Below are 9,688 nucleotides of genomic sequence, written 5' to 3'. Positions count from 1 at the left end.
TGGCACGGACCGGGGGAATCCGACTGTCTAATTAAAGCAAAGCATTGCGATGGCCCCAGCTGGGTGTTTACGCAATGTGATTTCTGCCCAGTGCTCTGAATGTCAAAGTGAAGAAATTCAAGCAAGCGCGGGTAAACGGCGGGAGTAACTATGACTCTCTTAAGGACCCAGAGTGGTAAGAACAAGGGTTTACCGTTCTCTGGAAGTAGCGTTCTTAACAGCAGGAGCGTGAAATCCACGTCTTGCCTTGCTGCGCTGTTCTGCCTTCCCAGGAGGTGCTGTAAGGTAAGTCGAAAACTTCAGCCTTCGGTTGCACAGGGCGCTTTAGAGGGGAGGGCCTCTATTGAATGCTGGTGTGACTGTGGGTTGCCCGCTGCGGCTGAGATTCCGGCGTCTTTTATAAGATGTCGGAGTCTCAGTCGCATCGGGGGTTTTTCCGGTCTGGTCAGGAGCGAGGGACGCCTCCACGCGGCTCCCCGTGGGTGCATCGGGCTTGGGGCTCCGCGTACCGATCGTGGTCGTCTTTGGTATTGGTGACGGCCGCGTTCCTATGCGGAGTCAGCGGCCCGATGTAGCTAGGATCCCGTTGACCTCCTGGCCCAAATTGGCAGTATGTAGCTAGATCCCTTATTCTTCTTTTTTTTTCTAGCATATTTAATTATTCTTTTTCCCTTTTAGTCTTTTTTGTTTTATACTGCCTTCCGGAAGGCTGAACAACGTAATTTCAAAATTGGCCGTAGTGGCTTATTAACAGTGTCAGATATTCCTCGGGATGTAAAATTTTATAAACCTTTTTTTCTATTACGTCCCTAATCGCCCGAGGAATTCGGTGTTCCGCCAATGGTGGGTGCGGTGGGGATTGACTAGCTAGTATTCATATTGAATTTATCGAAAGTTAGTTATTGGTGTTTAAAAAAAAGTTGGTTGATTCGCTGTGCAAGGTTCAACCTAGCTTTAAGTTTTTAAATCCAAATTCTCTATTTTAATTTTTTCTATTATTCTTATATCCTTTTGTATAATTCAACGAAATGAACCTTGATTCACCGTCAAGGCGGCTAATGGCTAGGAGGGGCCAGGACGCCGTTCATACGTATTCTATCCCCTTTGACCAGCAGCAGTGTCAGCAATGTTTATTGCTTTTTCGTACTGCGGGAGGTAGAAACGGCCTGATGGATCATTACAGTAAAATTCATCCTAAGGTGGGAATTGAGTGGTCTTGCATTAAATGCGGCACGACCCGATATCCGACTTACATCGCGGCGTGTGTACACCAGGCTAAATGTAAGGGCCCGGCGCCCCCGGAGGAAGGTGATCATCGGTGCCCTGCGGATGGTTGTTCCCGAGTCTTCACTACCAAGAGTGGACTCGGGGTGCACATCCGTAGTGCGCATCCGGTGTTAGCCAACCAACGGGCGGCTAAAACTAACAGCAGCCGGAGTGAGCCCCTCAGCGTTCCTAAGCGGGCGCTGAGAAGCCGTGTGCACCGTCCGGTGTGTGTGGAGGATGAAGGGGAAGGTCCGTTGATGCGGGATGCTCATGAACCTATGAGCGGTGCGAGTTGCGGGACCGTGCTGGATAGTGCGGATGGCGATCCATCGCCGCCCGGGTCACCACAAGTGCCCGTGGTTGAGGCGGCTGATGATGGATGTGCTCATCTAATCTTGATGGCGCGGAGGGCTAGAGAGGCCAACCCGCAACTCAAGTCTGGTGGAAAACTCTTAAAGTTTATCCACCAGTGTGACGTGTTGCTGGACTCTGTCATCGGGGGACAAGAGTTTGGTCGTGATGTTATCGACGAGTTGGTCGGAGAACTCGCCGATGCCCTAAGAAATAATTCTAAATCTAATAAATATAAACCTTCCCATTCCAAATTTAATGTTAGAAATAAGGGACGCACACGCGGTAGAGGCCATGACAGCAGGAAAAAGCGTCGATATGCAAGGACGCAGGAGCTCTACCGCAAGGCACCAAGCAAACTTGCCGATATGGTAGTTGCGGGTGACCTTTCCCTCCTTAAAGACCCGGAGGAGAGGATAAATGCCCCAATAGCTCAGTTGAGGGAAACTTACACTGAGCTATGGGGTCAATCGGTTAGGTCTAAATTTAAATATCCTTCTTCTGAAAATATGACTATCGATTTAGTCATGCCGCCATTCGAAGTTAAAGAAATTAGGCAGAGGGTAAAGCGGCTCAAAGCCAAAGGGGCTCCGGGCCCAGATGGTGTATGCCGCAATGATGTGCTTATTGCGGGCTACGAGCACTTGCTGCTGAAACTTTTTACGTTATTATTTGTTAAAAACTATTACCCGAAGCCATGGTTAATCAATAGGACAACATTCATTCCCAAGCCTAATAAGGATCCGAAAGATCCAGGGGCTTGGCGGCCAATCACTATAGGTTCTGTTTTGGCGAGGGTGTATGCTGGGCTTCTCGAGTCTCGAATTCGGGCGAGAGTCTGGCTGCATCCCTCTCAAAGAGGATTTGTAGCGGGGAATGGATGTTTCGCGAATTGCTTTGTGTTGAATGAGGCAATTCGCGGGGCCAAGTCAGGTAGGCAGGAGGGCGCAGTGATCACGATGGTTGATCTGGAGAAAGCCTTCGATACTGTCCCGCATGAAGCCATTTGGGCTGCGCTGAAGGCGCGCGGGTTTCCGACAAGTTTTGTCGGAGCTATTCGGGCCATGTACACCGGGGCCCAGACAGTATTCCAGTCCGAAGGCCAGCAGTTCAACCTTGACCTCCGAAGAGGAGTCAAGCAGGGTGATCCGCTGTCTGCTCTCCTTTTTAATATAATTATCGACCCAGTATTTAATCTAACTGTTGGTTCGCAATTAGGTGAGCTCGATGGAACGACTGGTGCCATTGGGTTCGCCGATGACTTGGTCCTGCTGTCTTGTCGTCCGAGCGTTGGACAAAGACAGCTAAACGCGGTTCAAAATTTCTTCAACGACATCGGCCTTAAATTTAATTATAAAAAGTGTTTCGCGGGGTACATTAAGTACAAGAATAAGAGTTATGTGTGCGCCGATCCCGAATTAAAGTTTCTGGCTGGTCTTGGGGTTCGACCTCTGGAGATAGATGAAATTTTCAAATATCTTGGGGTTGCCTTCAGCTTACAGAAGGCAATGCTTCCCGAGCAGCGGATTAGTGAAATGCTGTCCGCTGCGTTGACGGTTCAGAGGTTGAATCTGAAGCCCAGACAGAAGCTAAATTTACTATATCAGTTTGTTCTCCCTAAATATGTCCACTCGTTGGTGATATCGCGGCCATTTAATAAGACTCTGGACGAGGCCGACGATTTCCTTCGGCGGATAATAAAGGAAATTCTCCACCTGCATCACTCCATCGCCGACGGAATATTGTATTCAAGAAAGGCGGATGGAGGCCTTGGCATACCGAGGTTGCGTAACCTCGTCAAGGTTGCAGGATGGAGAGCTATGTCCAGTCTCCTGAAGGTTAATAGTGCAGCAGTCCAGCACTACCTTTTAACAACCGGGGCTGAAACGAAGCTCCGGGCTGAATTAATGAAAAATAATATTTCCTGGCCCCCTTCGGCCGGCGATTTTGACCGGCTGAAGCTAAAATTAAAAATTGAGGAGGTGGATCGATGGGGGCGCCTGCCGGTGATGGGCAAAGGCGTCGAATACTTTAAAAATAATAGGGAAGGAAACTCCTGGCTTTATGAAGAGGGACTCCTAACGGATTCCCGATTCATAAACGCCTTAAAACTGAGGTCGGACACGCTCGGAACTAGAGTCGCATGCGGACGGGCCCTTGGGCCCGAAAGTGATAAATCTTGCAGGAAATGCAAAGACGCCGTTGAGACTCTGGGTCATGTCTTGGGCAGCTGTGTGACCAATAAGGCGAAGTATATACGAAGGCACGACGAGATAAAAGACCTTCTCGTCGCTGCCTTGACTTCTCCGGAGGGGAACGTGGTCGCTGTGGAGCAAACGTTCTGCAGCCCCACCGAACCCGGAATCGGCGGAAGCGGAGACCGCTTGAGGCCGGATATCGTCGTGAAAAACGATTCCGGTCTCTTTGTGGTCGATGTGACCGTCCGGTTTGAGAAGGACGCTTCGCTACACGCAGCTGCGGAGGAGAAAGTCGTAAAATACCGACCTATCCTCCCCGAGGCAGCCCGGGTCTTCAACTACCGTGGCGAGCGCTGCGAGGTGGTTCCGATCGTGATCGGCAGCAGGGGAGCGGTACCGACCTTTACTGCACAACATCTGCAGTCACTGGGAATTTATTCCCAGTCTATTATAAAAACGATGTCGCTCATCGCCTTAAGGTCGTCACTAGAGATCGTGCTCCGCCATATCGATGGCTGATCGCGGGCTAAATTCAATTTAAATTTCATAATCAAAATTCAATTTCTAGATTTAATATTTGACGAAGGCTTTTACCGGATTGTTTAATCCGCGGCGAGTTCAACCGCTTAATGCGGAAAGAATTCAAATTTATTTAACAAGGCCCCATGGGCCGCAAAAATGATGAACTCGCTGCGCCTTTAGTTTTAAGTTATTTTAAACGCGATCTTAATGCTCTATGAGCAAGCCCGACTAGGCGGAGTACCCTAGAAATAAAAGCTCCTCAAGACGTAAAAAGTCCTAGCTTTAACCCTAGCCAAATGCCTCGTCATCCAATTAGTGACGCGCATGAATGGATTAACGAGATTCTCGCTGTCCCTATCTACTCCTTGAGTACGTCCAGAGTGCTGTGGTTAGATTACTATTTGGTATTTTTGGCTGCTGGTCGAGTGTGGACCTTCCAGTGGTTTCAGTCTTGCTGAATAGAGAAATTGCGATCGCAGTAAGTACTTTCCATTTAAGGCTCATCAACCACTTTCCTCGGAAAGTAACTGGAGTAGTTTTATCGACGTGTACCTGCCTCATCGGGGCTGAAAGGTGGCAACGACTTCTGGTCATAAGTCCCCGTAACAAGCAAGGGAATATTTCCCTAGTCCTGCTTGCGCTCTTTTCAGAGCGAGGGCCGTTGTCCGTGGTTTTGTGCCGTACGTTTCCAGTATTGCACTCAATCGATCCAGAAGCGGCTAAAAGGTATAAAGCGTGACAGGGGAATAAAGAAGGTCCCCAGCTGTCCGTGGCTCGCTGCGGACAGTCGTCACATCGTGGGCTTGCCCAGTTTAGTAAATAGGAGACAGCGAGATTATTCAGTTAGTTCAGCTAGGGAAACTTCGGCCATGTCGGAGTTCCAAGTTGTAAAGAAGTCCAGGCGGAAGAGAAAGCCTGCGCCGGTGCCATCAACGAGCTCCTCCGAGGACGAGGTAAGTGAGGCGATGGACACAGGGGCACCCACCCAGGTGCGGCCCTCCCCTGTAGTTGAGGCTTTTCGTAGTTCCAAGGGCAGACCTGGCAGTTCTGCCCCGTTGTCGAAGGTAGTCAAGGAGGATCTTGACTACCTAGTAGATTTTTTCTCACTTCCGGGCGGGTTCAGTTCGGCGGTGAGGAAGCAGGTCCTCCCTCGGCTAGGCAAGCTGAGGGAAGCTTTCGAGGCGGTAAGTGAGGGTTTCGAGGTCTTGGCCTCTAAACCCAAAGAGGTCAAGACTCCCAAGGTGGTTGTCCAGGCCCCGGTGCAGCCCAGGCGCTACGCCGAGGTTCTGAAGACCAAGCGAGAGGCCAGCAAGGCAGTGAAAAAGCCCGAGGTTATCTTCGTAAACAAGGCGGAGGGATCTAAAGCCACAAGTCAGGAGTTGAAGCGCGATTTCCGCGAAGCCCTTCGTGGTGACCGGAATCGCCTTAGGATTCGTGACATTAGGGAGACCAGCAAGGGTTTAGTCGTCGTTGCTGGAAATAAGGAGACAGTCCAGGTCATCAAGGACTCTCCTGCGGTGCAGAAGCTTGAGGTCAAGGTGGACCCCAAGCGAATGAGGAAACCCCGGGTCATAATTTATGACATCGAGCGGAGTCTCTCCGATGAGGAGGTTCTGTCTCTCATCCGAGAGCAGAACACTGATTTGGATGCGGCTGCGTTCAAAGAGCAGTGTAGGTTGGTCTTCAAGACCGGAAAGCGTGATGCCTCTCGGTATCACGGAGTGTTTGAGCTTGGTGCTGGTCTCCACCAGAAGTTTTTGTCCGAGGGTAGGGTCTACGTTGATTTTGCCTCTTGCCGCGTCAAGGAATACCTTGATGTGCAGAGGTGCTTCAAGTGTTGTAGGTTTGGCCACAGGGCCAAGTTTTGTCGATATGCGTCGGTCTGCGCGCATTGTGGTGAAGAGGGCCACAAGCGTGAGGACTGCCCGCAAAAGAAGGAGGCTCCGGTCTGCGTTAACTGTAAGAGGTTGCGCAGAAATCATAGGCACTCCATCAACAGTAAGGAGTGTGGTAGTTATTTAAGAGCGGTTGAGGTCTACTTCAACTCGCTCGATGGTTAGGTTCGGTCAACTCAATGCCCAGGGTGCCTATGCAGTCCAAGTAGAGTTAGGGAACGTCGTTGAAAACCGGAGCCTCGATGTCTTGCTTCTTCAGCACCCGTATGTTGTCAAGGGTGATCTGCCAGGTTTTTCAGGCTGGAATAAGTTCCACGTTGGCGAAAGTAAATCCGCTGTTCTGTGCAGGAAGTCTATAGATAGTGTTTTCATACGGCAGGCCTCTGACACGCATCATGTCGTTGTTAAGCTTGCTGTGGATGGTTTCGACCTTGTTGTGGTTAGTTCGTACTTTCAGTACAGAGATCCCACTGAATTACATTTGGAAAGATGGGATAGAATTATCAGGCTGGTAGCGGGTCGTCCTATTCTTATAGGTGCTGATGCGAATGCCAAATCGCTTCTTTGGCACAGTGGGATCACAGACGACGGCGGAGAGTTGCTGGAAGGCTTCATCGCGCAGCATCGATTAGAGGTTTTTAACATCGCCGGCGAGTCGGCAACGTTCGCCGGCGCTGTGGGATTGCGGAGGGCCTTCCTTGGTACCAACATTGATGTTACCATAGGCAAGGATATCCCAGGCAGGATTCAGAACTGGTCTGTAGTCGATGATTGCGAAAGCGATCATCGGCTCATTGTCTTTGAGTGGATAGGTGGGCTGCGCGATGTCTATAGGGCGGACGTCCCTGTTCAGCAGGGGCGCTTCCTGCACAGGCGGGCGGATTGGCCCCAGTTTTCTAACATTCTTGCGGCCAGGATGCGGGTATTCACTCGTACCCTGGACGAGGTCCCATTAGATAACCTGGCAGAGGATTTCTCTTCTGCGGTGGTCGAGGCCGCAGAACTCTCAATCCCCCGAAGTACGGGTCGAGAGAGAATAGCTGGTTGGTGGTCTCGGGACTTGACTGCGGTAAAACGGACCGTGGGCCGACTCAGGAGAGCCGCACAGCGTGCGCGTGATCCTGACCGGCGCGAGGCCTTGTTTGCGGAGTACCGTCAGAAAAGGAACGAGTATTTTCATAGAATTAGGACTTCTAAAAGAGATTCCTGGCGCTCTTTTGTCCAAGAGCAGGGGAATAAAGACCCTTGGGGTGTTGTTTATCGAGTACTTGGTCACAAGCGGAAAAAGGACAGTCTTCTGTCGGCTCTCTCGACCCAGGACGGCGTTGTTGTTGAGAAGGATCGGGTTCTATCTCTTCTGATGGACGATCTGCTCCCCGATGATACCGAGGTTGGTGAGACCTCGTATCACCGGAGAGTTCGAGCGGCGGTTGTTAGTTTCGCTACAGATTCTGTGTCTACGGAGATTACCGAGGCGGAAGTCCGCCAGGTAATCTGCAGCCTTGCTAGGAACAAAGCCCCCGGATATGATGGTATCACGGTGGAGCTCCTTGTTCGCACCTTGCCCGTAATTCTTGGCCCATTGACTAGGGTATTCAATAGGTGTTTGTTCGCCGGACATTTCCCGGCTTGTTGGAAGCGAGGTGTTTTAAAGTTGTTATTCAAGGGTGGCGACAAGGATCCCACCGTTACTTCTTCTTACCGTCCTCTGACGCTCTTACCAGTTGTTGGAAAAGTTTTCGAGAAGGTTCTTTACCTCCGCATCAATAGTAGGCTCACTTCGAATCGCATGCTGATGGACGACCAGTATGGCTTTAGACCCGGTAAAAGCACAGAGGATGCGATTATTAGGGTCCTGAATCTGGCTTCGGACAGCGAGTGCAAGTATGTACTTGGTGTCTTTTTGGACATATCCGGGGCATTTAATAACTTGTGGTGGCCCTCTGCCTTGTTTCAATTGCAGAAGCGTGGTTGCACGCAGGAAGAAATTAGTACTCTCTCGAGCTATTTCAGCGACAGAGCTGTCGTCCTTCGTGACGGCAGTTCGGAAGTAGGAAAGACCCTGTCTAAAGGATGTCCGCAGGGCAGTGTATTAGGTCCACTCGTCTGGACCATCGAGTTCGATTCTCTCATGCGGTTGCGCTTGCCTGGTGGCTGTCGTGTCGTGGCTTATGCCGACGATGGGCTGCTGCTGGTTGAGGGTAATTCGCGTGCTGAGATAGAGCTTAGAGCGGCACAGGCATGTAGGGTTTTGCGGTTGTGGAGTCTTCAGCATAAGATGGTTTTCAGTGCGGAGAAAACCACTATGATGTTTCTGAAGGGCCGTTTAGCTGCAACTCGCCATCCGCGGGTTGTGATGAACGGTCGTTCAATTAGGTATGTCACCCTTCAAAAGTATCTGGGTGTTATCCTTGATGAGAGGCTTCTCTTCAAGGAGCACCTCCAGTATGTGGCGAAGAAGGCAGTTGATGCTTTCTTCGGAGTCCGAAGAGTGGTCAATCCTGATTGGGGGTTGAATTTCCGTACCATGCGGATTCTTTATAAAGGCGTCTGTGAGGCCATTATGTTGTACGCTGCGCCCGTCTGGGCTCATCGTTTGCGGTACCAATGTTATAGGGACATTCTATTACGGGCCCAGCGTCTTCTTTTGTTAGCGGTTGTCGGTGGTTACAGGACTGTCTCGCGAGAGGCGGTTACTGTGATTGCAGGCATCAAACCTGCGGATATTTCGGCTACGGAACGTAGCCAGCGGTATGTTGCTAAGAAGGCTGGCCTTCTTACTACTGGGCGTATGCGTGAGATCGAAGACCAAGGTTTTGACTCTTGGCAAGATAGGTGGACTGCTTCTGTAACTGGTCGTTATACGCATGGTATATTCCCCGATGTTAGGGAGTTGCGAGCTATTAGCTGGGTATCCCCCAATCGGCATACCACTCAGTTCCTTTCAGGACATGGTGCATTTAGGGACAAATTGGCTAAGTTTAGGTTGGTTGATTCCGGCTTCTGTCCGGACTGTAGGGTCGATGAAACTGTGGACCATGTCCTCTACATATGTCCCCGGTACGAAGCTGAACGTACCAGAGTTAGTAGGGAGCTCGAGAGAGTAAACTCAGTTTTGGATCTACGAGTCAACTGGAGGACTCGTAGTGAATGGAAAATAGTTGCTGGCTTCCTTCGCTTCCTCGCCCTGAGCAGGACCGCCGAAGGAATTTAGTAGGTGTTAGGAACCTGGGTGGCTAGGGACCGCCTGGGCAGTTGACTGGCCGAAGGTAGGCGCTTAGGCAGCGTGCCTCGGTTAGAAGTATTGTGGTATGCTTTGAATTAGGCTGTCGGCGGAGTTGCGGCCGTTGTCGGTGGGCCGGACTATTCTTGCCCGGCGGGTGCGGTTGCGCTCCGACGAGGGCGTTTTTGAGCCGAAATCACTGTTGTTGGGGCTTCTCTGGGTGCCGCTCCGGC

This window comes from Lycorma delicatula, chromosome 1, assembly GCF_047948215.1.
Source record: "Lycorma delicatula isolate Av1 chromosome 1, ASM4794821v1, whole genome shotgun sequence".
Lineage (NCBI taxonomy): Eukaryota > Metazoa > Arthropoda > Insecta > Hemiptera > Fulgoridae > Lycorma > Lycorma delicatula.
The sequence above is the reverse complement of the archived record's forward strand: the minus strand, read 5'-3'. Positions refer to the sequence as shown.